Source organism: Poecilia mexicana, unplaced genomic scaffold (genome assembly GCF_051168715.1).
Source record: "Poecilia mexicana isolate PSO_F unplaced genomic scaffold, ASM5116871v1 scaffold_21, whole genome shotgun sequence".
Classification (NCBI taxonomy): Eukaryota; Metazoa; Chordata; class Actinopteri; order Cyprinodontiformes; family Poeciliidae; genus Poecilia; species Poecilia mexicana.
Window position 1 is genome coordinate 1,529,336 of NW_028263390.1, and position 13,365 is coordinate 1,542,700.

Genomic DNA, 13,365 nt, shown 5'->3' on the forward strand with positions numbered 1-13,365 from the left:
TGTGAAAATTATGCCAGTGATGGTTTGAGGGCTTAGATTTAATGGCATGCCTATGGTTAGTTTGGGAATTTACCAACCTTTTTTCTTGAAAGCTTGGTGATTCAAAAAGTCCCTCTGTGGTTTAAAGCCAGACTACCAGCTTCCGTCTTTCTGGCCCACATTGCTATGATCCTGCTCAAGTATTACAATCAGGGAAATACACCAAAAGTAAAACTTAAAAGTTGCTGATATGTTGTGTGGAACTCCATCAAATCAGTGGAGTGTGGTGTGTTTCAGTGGAGATGAAATGTAAGTAGTGCAATGTGCAAACAAAGCTCAACTAAGAAAAGGTAATAGCATATTTGTGCAGGAGACCAGAGCAGGTCTAAAGAGTTGGGGTCTTGTCTGGGACACGACACCAGAACCTTTTTTTAAGAGACCCCAGAAAAAATACTTTCATTCTTTAGTTTAAAAACCTGTGAACATTCTTGTGCTGTTTCAGTTACAGCAGAAAGGCAAACATTAGTCAGCTTCACTGTAAAATATAGTGGAGTATTTGGTATCAAAATTCAAAATACAGCAGAATGTAGAAGATATCAGGTGAATAGATCCTGAGAATCAGGCTGAAGGATGTAAAACATTTGTTCAATTTAGTCCTGTTTTAAGATGGACAGGTTACCTGTCAAAATTAAGTTGTTAGTGTAACAGTGCAGCTTTTACTGACATGTCCTCTCTCAGGCACTTTCCGTTTGTGCGGATCAGACTTTTTTCTCTCTTCTGCTGTGGCAGTTCATAGTTCTGGTCCTGTGGTGGAAAGTTGCTGCCGTTGCCTGCAGTATCGGAGAAAGACATCACTTTCAGTTCACTCAGCATTCATCCGATGTAAATGTGCAGAGTGACAGTTTTTGAAAGCAGCACCATCTGGAAATGAAACATGTTCAGTGGGACAGTTAGAGACAGGTGTGCTGCTCTGGCTCCAGCTCCACCTGTGATAAAGCTAACCTTGTCTTCACTCGAGGCGGGTTATCAGGTAAGGAGGGCTTCTAGGAAAGCTGTGGACTAACAATGCAGAGAAACCATACAGATACAAGCTGAGTGTATCCATCAAATGTTGATTTAGTTCCTATAAAAACTATTCAACCCCTGGGGTGTACTACTCTTCTTATTGCCTTTACAATTCAGTCATAATCAACAAAATTGATGTTTTTTTTTATTTTTTGCAAAACAAAATACAAAAATATTACTTGATTTTAAAGTGAAAATGGATTTCTACAAAAATACTAACAAATAAAAGCACTTAACATAAAATAGGTGATTGCATAAATATTCACCCCCTTTAAAGTGACTGACCTAATTCAACAGAGGTCCAGTCATTAAGCACTAGAAGTCTCCCCATGAGTGGAATGGATATCACCTGATTGCAGCGAGTGTGCGTCCAGTGATTGTAGTATAAAGACAGCAGTGTATAGAAGGTCCATTCACTGGGTAGTTAGTATTCCTGGATATTACAGCATCAAGACTAAAGAGAAGCTAATCAGAGAAAAACATATTGAAAAGTATACTGCTCAAAAAAATAAAGGGAACATTTCACTTTAATTTTGTGTGTGGCTCCAAATCCAGGCCTCCATTGGTTAATAAATTTGATTTCCATTGATGATTTTTGTGTGATTTTGTTGTCAGCACATTCAACTTTGTACAGAACAAAGTATTCAATGAGAATATTTCATTCATTCAGATCTAAGATGTGTTATTTGAGTGTTCCCTTTATTTTTTGAGCAGTGTATGTACAGTATAAGCCTGCCTTGATCTGGCCATTCTAGCAACCTGAGTGACCATGAAGAAGGAGACTAGAAAGGAAGGACACCTGGTCACCATGACTACACTTCAGTTTCAAGCTGAGATGGAGGAACTCTGCAGAAAACTGTGGTCCTTATGCTGACCAAACAGTTTAGATGTGTAGTAGTCTGAGGCTATGTAAACGTCTGGCTTTAAAGGAAGACAAAGATCTGTAAAATATTTTCCGTCTCTTAATCCTCCCTTTAGCTAAAAATCTTTTGGTATTTAAAGCTGACCAAATTTTGCCTGACCTAATGTCAGACAGTGAGAGAATAACAAAAACACTGGGTGTTTTTAACAGTATATGTAAAACAAAATACAAAAATATTACTTGATTTTAAAGTGAAATTGGATTTCACTTAAAAAAAGTTAAATATATATACATATATATAAACACACACACACACGCACACACACACACACACACACTCACACACACACACATACATACAGTTGCTCGAGGTGGTATCAGAAAGTGTCAGGAAGTGAACTAAAAATTAAAATAAAATAAGTAAAATAAATATTTCTTATCTGTCAGTTGCCCCCAGATCAAGTTTCCCTTAAGTGCATTGAGTACTTCTGCTGCTAAGAAGAAAAAAACTGATCATTTTTTGTATTTAATTGGTGAACGTCCTGCAGCAGGGGCTTGCCCAGGGCTCCATTCCTGCAAGAAACATAACTGTGTGCATATTTCTATTTCAAGTTTACAAAGTTAGGCATAGTTATTACTTCTGATTAATCAGAGCACCATAGTGTGATTAATCTGATTAAATTTTTTTATTGACTAACAACACTATTTATTATATTTGAATGTTGCATGCTTTAGCTCAAATTAACCAGAAAGTCAGAGCTCATTTAGGGTTTTTGGTGTTTTTGTCTTTTGTCCTGCTTGTTTTGAATCTCCACTTCTGAGCAGAAAGTGGGTCACAAGCTGGCTGAGGTGAAGTATGAGGCAGCATTTTGCAGGACGGCCCCAGTGGAAGCAGTTTGTGTCTTCAGGAAGCTTGTTGCAGAGGAGACGTTAAACACACAAGTTCCTGTTTGACATCTGTTTGCAGCTAGCCTCACAAACCGAGCTGAGGCCTTGTTCACCCTGCCACTCCCTCAGCCACGTTTGTCAGTTTAACTGCTCTGTGACCCTTTCCCTCCCCATAATTCCTAGAAACCTCCCCCCAAAAAATCTGATGACGCATCTGTCTTTGACTGTGCGCCTGCAATAACGAAATCCTAACAGATAAAATCAGGATAGACAGGTTCTTACACACCGCTCTCATGCTAGACTGCAGACCCCTAGGGCTGGGAATAATTAACCAGGTGTGTACTTAAGGAGACAAGCCACCCCTGCTTTTTTGGCCATATGACTACTTGATGTGGAAAATCTCATCCTAGCATTTAGCACCTAAAAATCCTCATTCTGCACTTTGCCTACAGGTTTGGTTTAAAAGAAAACTACCCAGGGCATTGTTGACGAGAACTATCAGCATGCGAGGTGTGCTTGCACACAGTGAGGTCTGTTATTTCACCAGGCAGTTTAGAGATAGTGCAAATGAGTTTTTCCATCCGGTGTAAACCTTTACTGCCCCTTCACAGGCTTCCCTGCCCACACATCGTGGGGTTTATTTTTAGCTCCAGGAGATACTGTAGCCCACCAGATATCAGAGGCCCAATCTCCCTTCTACTACACCTAGCTTCACTTGAAACCCTACATAGGCCGAGGTGAGTGGGCCCTGTGCTGATGTCAGAGAACGGCAACACGAGCTGCTCCGGCAGAGGGCCAGCGCAGAGAACCGTGTTCCTGTGACACACACCAGACTGAGCTCCACAGTCTGAGTTCATCCATCTCCTCATGCCTCCTATTACCTGGATTTCATGTAGGATCTAGAAAAAAGATGCTGTTCATCTGATAGCCAGTGATCAGTTTTTTCTACAAAGATACCAGGAGCAAATCGATGTCAAAAGCTGACTGTGTGCTGAGTACAGCTTTAAGCCTCGGCATTGACTGACTGCAGGAAGAAAAAGCTGATCAACATAATGGACACAACCTCTGCCCAGCAGACTGACGAAACAGCAGAATGCTCCCAGTCATGGTTAGTGAGTTCTTGTTCAAGATCATAGAGTATCACCTGACTCAGAGAAAAACACCTTTGGCTTCAGTTCGCTTTATGACTTTAGAGGTTTTTTTATGTTGCCCCGTAAGATTTTTTGTTTTGTTTTTTTAAGGTTTTGTTGGCTCTAGTGTAAATGTACCTCTTGGAACATAATAACATTTTGCAAATATTAAATATAAACTTTATTAATATCACATTTTTGTGTTAGGCAACTTTTTTTTTATTGGTTTGATTAAATGTTGTGTTTTTGTTGCTGTAAGCAGAAATTCATTATAATAAAAAAATAGGCTCAAAAACAGTCTGTGTGGAATTAATCAGCTTATGTTTCACTTAGCGAAATATATGATAATTAGGATTGAATAATGCCTTAATTTATTGAATATAACTGTAGATATAAATTAGAATAGAAAATAGAGTATTTCAAACTCTGCATTTTGATATATTTTGAAAAGTTGTGCACAGACCACTGATCATTGGTCAGAATTCTGATATCCTACATATTCTTTCTTTTGTTAAGATTTTATGTTTTAAACTAAATTATGTTTGCATAATTATGTATGCTTCACTTAGCTCAAATAGTTTAGTGAACCAGAGCTCATTTAAGAAACTATAATATGTTTCGTATGTATTTTGTTACATGCAGCAATGACAATCATTTACTCTTCATTGTTTCCTCAGTGTTAAACAGTTAAGCATGACGCATTCGATAAAAAAAGCTTTTTGCCCACTTCCCTCTACAGCAGAGGCAGATATTTGGCAGTTAGGAATATAATACTGTTGATAAGTTCAAACCACTGCTCTTTTTCCTACGTGGAAACAATGAGTGGTACTAAGGTTAGCCTACATTTCCCCTGATTTTTCTCTTTTTCAGAGGGTGAAGGGGAGGGGGGTGAAGTGTACTGTTGGTGATTCAATTTTTCCACTTACTGTAAATCTCCATGTAGCTCTTGATTCTCTCTGAGTAATTAGTTCTCCTTTAATGTGAAGCGTTACTATCCACTTTTTTCTTTTATTTTGGGAGGGAGGTGAGGACAAAAACTTTGTTGCAGAACTTTTCTTGTCTGCTCATATAGTGAATCAGAGCAGTTCTTGTGTCATAGTAATTAGTATTCTCAGAGTTGTTTCTTATGTGTCCATTGAACATATTGTGGCACGGACAAGCAGCTACTGACTCATCTTACTGAAAGCTCCACTACAGGACACGTTTCCAGGCTGCAGGAAGAAGGTTCTGTTTGTTCTATGTGATTGCACAGGTCCCCACTTCAGAATCTGGGCTGTACAGATCTAGTTCTGAACTGTGAATAGATGATGCAGAGGATTCAGGGTGGAAAAAACAGTGTAGGTGTCATTGAGATGAGGTGGAAAAGCAGAGGGGAAAATGAAAGCTAGCAGCATTTGTTGTTGCTGCTCAGCGCTCCAGAGTGAGATAAGACTAATCAATAACTCAGATAATGTGGAGACTAGTAGTATGACATCAATATGAGGCGCAGGGGCCCACTGTGCTGCTTTCCAGCCTCCTCTGTCCTCAGTAAACAGCAGCTCCCTTGGGAGAAAGGATTCATTGATGACTCTCTACAGCCTCTTGCTAGAGTCAGGCCTGCCCTGTGTAGCTGTCCTATCAGGGGATTGAGGGACGGGGGACACCAGCTTGCTAACAGTGGATGATGAGCCCTGGCCAGTGTGGTTGGTTTGATGAAAGAAGTTTTAATGGTGATATATTGGCACCCACAAACTCCCTCTAATCTAATCCATTTGTCTCATCCCAGCTTTTTTGTTCAGTGTTGAGGCGGTTTATGTGAGCAGCAGGTAGGCCTTCCTGTGAATCATCAACCTGAAACCAGATGTTTACATACACTACTCAGCCTTGTTTTCCCTTCACAGTTTGACACCGAATCAGACTAAAAGTTTCCTGTTTTCTAAATGCCAGAACACTTTGTGCTTTCTTCTGGTTCTGTCCATCAGTGAAACACCCTGTGGTGATATTTTGTCTAACTGTTTATGATTAAATTCTTTCCCTGAGCTAAGCCGCTGTCCTGGAGTCACCATGGTTTATTAAAATGTCTCCCTAGGTTACATACACAATGTTTTCTGAGTGTTACCTTTTATTAGGTGCTCTTTTCTCCAGAATAGTGTGAATATACAAGCACCGTAAATTTAACATGCATCAAGCGTTTATTTATAAAACTTAAAGGATTTTCTGGTGTGTTAAGATATGTCTTCGAAAATAACATCAGTAATGCAGCAGTCTCTATGAAAGCATTTTTATTTTTCTTTGTCATTCTTTCTTTATTTTTTTTATCCCAATAGTGTTAAATGTGCTTTAAGCTCATAGTCTCCTGGTGGTTCATGCAGCAGCAAAGCAGACAGAAATGTCAGGAATCCTCACCTCGCCAACATGAACTGAACCCTCAGGTTTTCTGAACAATGGATCTGCAGATCCTGACTCAGAGGACTGAACCAGAGGAAAAGGGGAAACTCAGCTGTTTTAAGTAATGACAAGCTTCATTTGCGGATCATGTGACGATGCCTCTTGGGTCTGGGAGAAGGATTTAACACATTTTCCTCCATGTCTTTAATCAGCTGACATTCTCCTGAGTCCTGTCATCTTGCATTTCCTGTGTTTGTGAGGACGGCTGTGATGTGGTAATTTATCATGTGTCATCTGTTCACAGGCAAGTGTTTTGAGGGAAAACAAAACAACTGTCACTTTCGATTATTGTTAAAGATTCATTGTTAAAATAGGACATTTTTCTGAATTTAGGGTTTTCCTATTGTTGTCGAGACCTGCTATCCAGTAACAGATGAGTCAGTCATCTGGAATGCTAAAATATCATAATCAAATCAGTTTACCAGTAAATAATTATGTTGTTTCTTGTGCACACTTTGGACTGATTATTTCATTTATTTAGACAACAATATAAGATTTCATAAAACTGATAGAAGTCATGGTGGGTCTCTGAGCTGAGGGAAACCTATCCCAATCATATCTTTCAATCAAGACATGTTTTGTTAGAACTGAATCTAACAAAACATGTCTTATTGTGAGTGACTGTGTGTCTGAACTAAAACTTCTTCCATCTCGCCTCACCGCTCAGAATTCCGCTCAGGCCAGAATTCCCACCTGCTGGAGTTTGATGTGATGTGCTTGTTTCTTCTATATGGAAAGCTAATTCTTTTGTGTTGTTGTGTTGTAAAAGAAGAGAGCAGAGAGCCTGTGCATATATTCCCAACGTTTCCCTGGAGAATGGTGTTTCACTGGTAGACAATGCTTTAGCATAGAGGAGAGAGACGGTCACATAAGGACTGGTTCATGTCAGAAATCCCTGCTTCCTTCTCGGAATATTCATGTTATTGGAATTGTCATTTGGCTGTGATAGCGGAAGTAAATTGGAGAGCAACTTATTTATTATGTCAAGAAGAAACAAACAGTCCATAAGAGTCATTCATGCAGCTCTGAAATGCACTATTATGCTTGTGGAACATTTTCTGACTCATTCCTGGCTGTGTTCTTCATACGATGACTCAGAGTCTCTGGTTAAAAAAAAGTTTCAGACTTTACTGCAGTCCTGTCTGTGTTTCTGTATGTGGATGTCTGCAGCTTCCTACATCTGTCTGGACAGAACCTAACACACAGCCACCACACCGGTCAGCTCAGCCCTCAGAAGTCAGTCCTCTAACAGTCCGACTGTTAGAATATTATTAGACTTCTGAGATCAACATGCTTCATCTGACAGACCAGTGGACAGTAAAGCAGCTTCTGCTTCCCTTTTTCTGCAGCTTTAGCCTTTTTTCCTACAGAACCCAATGGACCTTTATGGTTCAGTTTTATCTCAATTTAATGGAATTTAGTAGTAAAATTATTATTATTGCAGGAACACTAAAGCAAACTTCTGCTCACCTATCAGAAACTAGTAGGTTCATTTAGGTAAATATTATTTAACTTGAATTTTAAGAAGAGTTTTTCTTACAGGCAAAGAATAAGAAATGTTTGTTTACTGACAGAATTAATAGTCCTGGAAAATAAACCTGGATCCTGTTTTAGGTGTTTTCCTGCACCAGTTCAGCCCATTTCAGTCAATACGTCATTAACAGGTTTCTGCAGAACTTCACAATGTCCCAAATCTTTTAGGTTAAAAAAGTCACTTTTTCTGACTTGAGAAACAAAATACATATTCATGGAATCAATAATAATGAGGATTTCCTTAGGAGCAAATTCAAAAGCTGACACAATACAGTGAAGACAAAATTACGAGGTGGTATGAATGTAATGTGAGCTGAAAGTTTTCAGTCCTACTTATATATCTGAAGAACTTGCTGAATGAGACATTCAGACCCCTGGAGCAAATATTAAAAAGATGTCTTAGTTTTTGTGTGATGGTGTCTTCGGACGCCTCTTAAATATGCACATAATAAATATAACATACATATGGCAATATGGTTTATTTAGTTAGAGAAAAATGTGAGTGCTCATTTTTCAGTCATACTTTCATCATATTATTCCAAACTAAATATTTAATTCACAAGCTAAATATCTAGTTTACAGAATAAATATTTAGCTTTTAAATTAAATATTTAGTTAGGAAGCTAAATATTTAGTTCCCAAAAAAATGGTTAAGTTTGAGCTAAATATTTTACATATTTTGTTTTCAATCTAAATAGTTTTCAAACTAAATATTTATCATCAAATTAAATATTTATTTTTCTAACTAAATGTTTCTTTCCCAAACTAAACATTTAATTTTCAAATTAAATATTTATTTTCCAGATTAAATATTTTTCTTACACCCAAATATTTAACTTGCTCACTAAATTGTTAGAGTGCTACCTAAATATTTAGCTCATGACTAGATATTAGATCCAAGCTAAATATTCAGCCAATATGCAAATTAACTTGCCAATAAGAGAAGTGGAATTTCAAAATAAAAGCTGGGTTTTGCAGACCGCCATATAAACCCCAATAGTGGAACTGAATTGTTGCTCAAGTAATGTTTTTTTTTTAATATTATTATCATCAATTCTTTCCCTCCCAACATGTCCAACATGTTAGTTAAAAACATAGGATGTGCAACACCCACATATTTTCTTTATGACATGATAAATAAACCAAAATATTGCAATTCATTTTTCACTGTGTAACTTTACCACTGATCCTTAGATGAATTTGTAGAAGTAAATTGCCCTGCCAAAGTATTATTATCTGGAATTTTTTCTGAATTTTTATCATGCCACAACCATAAACATAAGTGTATTTTATTAGGATAATGTAAGCTGGATCAACACTGGAAATACAGTTTCATTTCCAGCTTGTACTATAATCAAGTTTAGGCAGATGGCTTATTGAAAGAGAAGACAGTGAACAGGGAAATATTGAGCATTGTTACTGTGTGTGTGCGTGTGCGTGTGCGCGTGTGCGTGTGTGTGTGCGTGTGTGTGTGTGCGTGTGCGTGCGTGCGTGCGCGCAAACATGTGTGCGTGTGCGTGTGCCTGTGTATTTGCTTGTGTGTGTGTGTGCATCTGTGTCTATGCTCTCTGCACCGTTTGCACTTGCCCTGTTCATTTCTGAGCACCTAACACCCTTCACCAGCTCCCACCCTCAGCAGTCAGCACTCCCACCTCTTGTCGCCTCCTTGCAAAGCGCTTGAGATGAGCTCAACAACTGTTGAAACAAAAGATTGTGATAATAACACAGGATGTGAGAGATCTCAGAATAAGTCAGCTTGTAAGAAATATCATTACGCAGTCAGAATACAATATGCATTGATGGAGAAAGGAATGACAAAAACAAAGCTGACCTTTTGAGGATGAAGCTGTGATACTAAACAGCTGCGCTCACTGAGTCTCACACCAGGTCTTGCTTCCAAAAAGTTTTTGTCATTAGAAGTCTGTTGACTTGATCTGCCATCTTTGACAACATTTTTTGTTTGCTAAAAATCTCTTGAATTAATGCTAAGTCATCAGAAACAGTGGCAACCAGTCCTAAGTCAAATATCAAGCAGTCAGATATTTCTATGAAATTCAAGCTGTGCTATGAAACACATCTGATTATTCTCCTGTTTGAACTCTTCCATAGCTGTTCCCTTTTCTTCCTTGTCCTGTTACTGTATTGAGGATATTATTACACAAAACTTGTTTTCCTCATATTGTTGGACTCATGTCCCTGTTGGACCTTTCTGATAACCTTTTGCCTCAGCAATAATAGAGCCAGACTAAAGATAACTGTACATAAAATAAAGCTGAAATATCCCAAGCCTAAAAAAGTAGTCCTATTGTGGTAAACTAAATATTTTAAGCAGTAAAAAGTCAAAGGAGTAAAGACAGTGCCAGTGTTTTATAATCACCTTTTTATTTAGTTGTGTTTTGTGCAGAGTCATCTTCAACCACCACCGGATTTACATGAACCAACCGAAACAAACAAAAACAAAACTCTTAGAGAGAGAGAGAACTTTAGCTTGTCGAGAAGTTTTTTTTTTTTTTTTTTGGGAAAAAGAAATATGACCTCAAATTGAAGACATGATGGATTCCATGGCCAACCAAATGATCACATTATAACTGCAGATAATATGTAGCAGAGTAGCTTGTTAATCCAGATGCTAAATTTTTTGTAAGCATCGCTAATGTTTCATGTTGTAATCGCTTAAGGTGAGAAGATTCCATGAAACCAGCTGTATTTTCACTCTTGGTTTCTTAGAAGATGCTTGTTTACTTAAAGCCAGGCTCCCAGCATTAATGAGGATTAGACCGGTAACCTGGTCAACTTGTCTAAAGCTGTTGAGTTTATTGAGAGCCTTAAGTAAAGCCCCAGCCTCACCTCCAGCCTGTTATTATTTCCTCTCACTTAAACCCATCACTCAGCACTATCAGCCACACATGGATGTATGGTCTATACATAAATATAATATATGTATTATATATATGCAATAATTTGGTTTCCTGAGGAAAGAGAATAAATACAGCAATTGATTAAAATGGTTGCTGCATCTCAGTTTGATACTTTGAAGTCATCAAGAAGCTTCTCTCCTCTTGGTTTGTATGGGTTCAAAACCTGAGTGGTTTATGCAGTTGGTGTGTGTTGTCACGTTTGGACCCAACCACCTGCAGATTAGCTTCATAGCAAGTGCTTAGCAGGCAGAATGAGGGTCTGACAGATCAAATCAGACACAGCTTAACAACAGAATGTAGTCCAGCGTTCTGCATCACACTCTGGCTGTTCTTCTGCCTTCCTGCTCCATCTCTCCACCTCGGAGCCCTCACTGATTCCACGCAATAATCTCGGCCATAAAACTGTAATCACACTGACATCTACACAAAGTATCACTTTTCATAACAATGAACGCATAATTGTGGCATGACTTTTTTACTCATGATGGAAATGTAAAGGCCAAGGATAATGACAGAACAGACATAAACCAGATACACAGTGCAAGAAGTTGGTGGGGTTATTTTTGTAACCTGACCAGTCTGGGTCACTATAAATCCATTGAAGGATTAGGCGGCTAAAAATAACAGCTACGATAGGGGGCTTAGTGCCCAGTCCACACCATAAACAAGCAAATGGCAATTTTTCTGAGGCCAGCATTTCAGGGAGCAATTTGGGGAGGAAACAGCGGCAGGATAAAGACGGAGCCTTTAGTTGTGTTTGGAGCTGGAGAGAGGCCTTCTCAGAGGCAGTGTCCGCTGTGTGGCAGCTGCACAGCCACAGGCAAGCTAAAACCATTAAGACGCCCGAGTGTCGATGTGGATCAATGGTGCCTTCCTAGAACTCCGTGGCACCATAGAAAGCTGCGCCGCAGACCGCTGGCCAACATGTCATTTCACCCAACACCGTCTCTCATCTCTAAATAAGTGGACCCTACGTCGGCAGTTTGTCCCTCTGGGCTTCCATGAGGCCGATGTAAAAGGAGGCTGACCTTCCTCATCAGTCACTGATGTTTGGTCTGAGACTGAATGAGAACCACAGCAGATGAGAAACTTTAGGACCTTTAAGAGTTTCAAAGCTGGTCACATTCATAACTAGTCATTCCAATGAGGATATATTGCATTAGAATATTTGATAGATAAATAAAGTTAACTGACTTTCCTCAGCTGTTGCTGTTATTATTGCTTTAAACAATAGTGATGTACTGCAGTAAGAGAGCAGTCTCTGAAATGCTACATATTTTGTAAGATGTAACATTCATTTTGGAGTTTTAAAGAGGAAATAAAATCAATATATTTTGCCTTTGGGGTTGACATCCAGTCTATCTTTTTCTCGTTATTTATGATGTCTATAATAATGGCTTAAAAGAGGCTCTGAAAGGTTCCAGTTCAGACTTTTACAGCTGAGTGATGCTCAGAGATTTGGTGATTTGAACAATTGTATTGATTATTGGATCACTTAATTCCAGTGTGGGTGGTAAAATTTATCCCTCAGACTGAACAGCACGTCTCTGTGCTGGGCTGTGGCTTAGGGTGGACATTGTTAGATTTCTAACCAAGTGACTCATCCACCAAATATCAAACTGCTGTTGCACAGAACCTCTTCGCCTTGAACTTGTTACTTGTCAGCATTTTAATCAAGTGGAAATCAATAGTCCCAGAGATAAATATTGATCACTGCAGAGCTAAGACTTGGTATTTGTTTGCAGCCAGTCTGCAAACCAGATTCACTGAACAGTGATTGTTCAGAAATACTGCAGAGGTAAGGGCTTTTCAGATCATTGTGAGCAGATGGAACTGTGTCCTATGTTGATTGGAGCATAACTGCTGATTAGCTCTAACTGTGAAATAAATAAAAGGCTAGCAACGGTTTATTTTAAAATGTACAAAAATGCATGTAATCTTAATGAAGTAAAAACCTCCCGAAGATTAATTTGACAAATCAGAGAGGATGATCTCATTTTTAAAGATTTGTGACATGGATGTTAAAGTTCATCCAACAGTATTTGGTGGAGTCCACATTTAGGACCCTTTTCAATCAGTACTTGATAAGAAGTGAATTATAATTCACTACAAAACATGACAATAAATTCATTCTGTTCACCAGATCGCTAATAACTCCATTACATGGCTGGCTCTCCTGTGAGTAAATTAATGCAAAAATAAAAAAATAAAAAAATAATGAATTAAACATTCTGAATGTTGTCTTTAAAACACAAACAGGTAAAGGACCCAGGCTTGCAGCTATCCATTATTTTAGTAATTATTTTATTGATTATTCTGATAATTAATTGAGCAATCAAGTTTTTTAATTGAACCACCTAAGCTTTCTTTTTATTACAATATTACAAATACATAATAAATGGAAATAAATTAAATTCTCTTAAATCAGAAAATAAAATGTAATAACATTACATTTCTTTAGGGAACGCTTCAGTGTTTATCACAAAGGATGCATCTGCAGCTAACACATTCTGCTCTCATCAACATGTGAAGGCTCAGGTCTTTCTGATTGGCTTATCATCAA

The 13,365-nt window shown here is 38.3% G+C and overlaps 1 protein-coding gene across 1 annotated transcript in view; it reads left to right on the plus strand.

Moving 5' to 3' along the window:
* Window positions 1-13,365, plus strand: part of bach2b (BACH transcriptional regulator 2b) — a 94,522-nt gene that overhangs the window by 36,459 nt on the left and 44,698 nt on the right. The gene's annotated exons all lie outside the window — the stretch shown is intronic.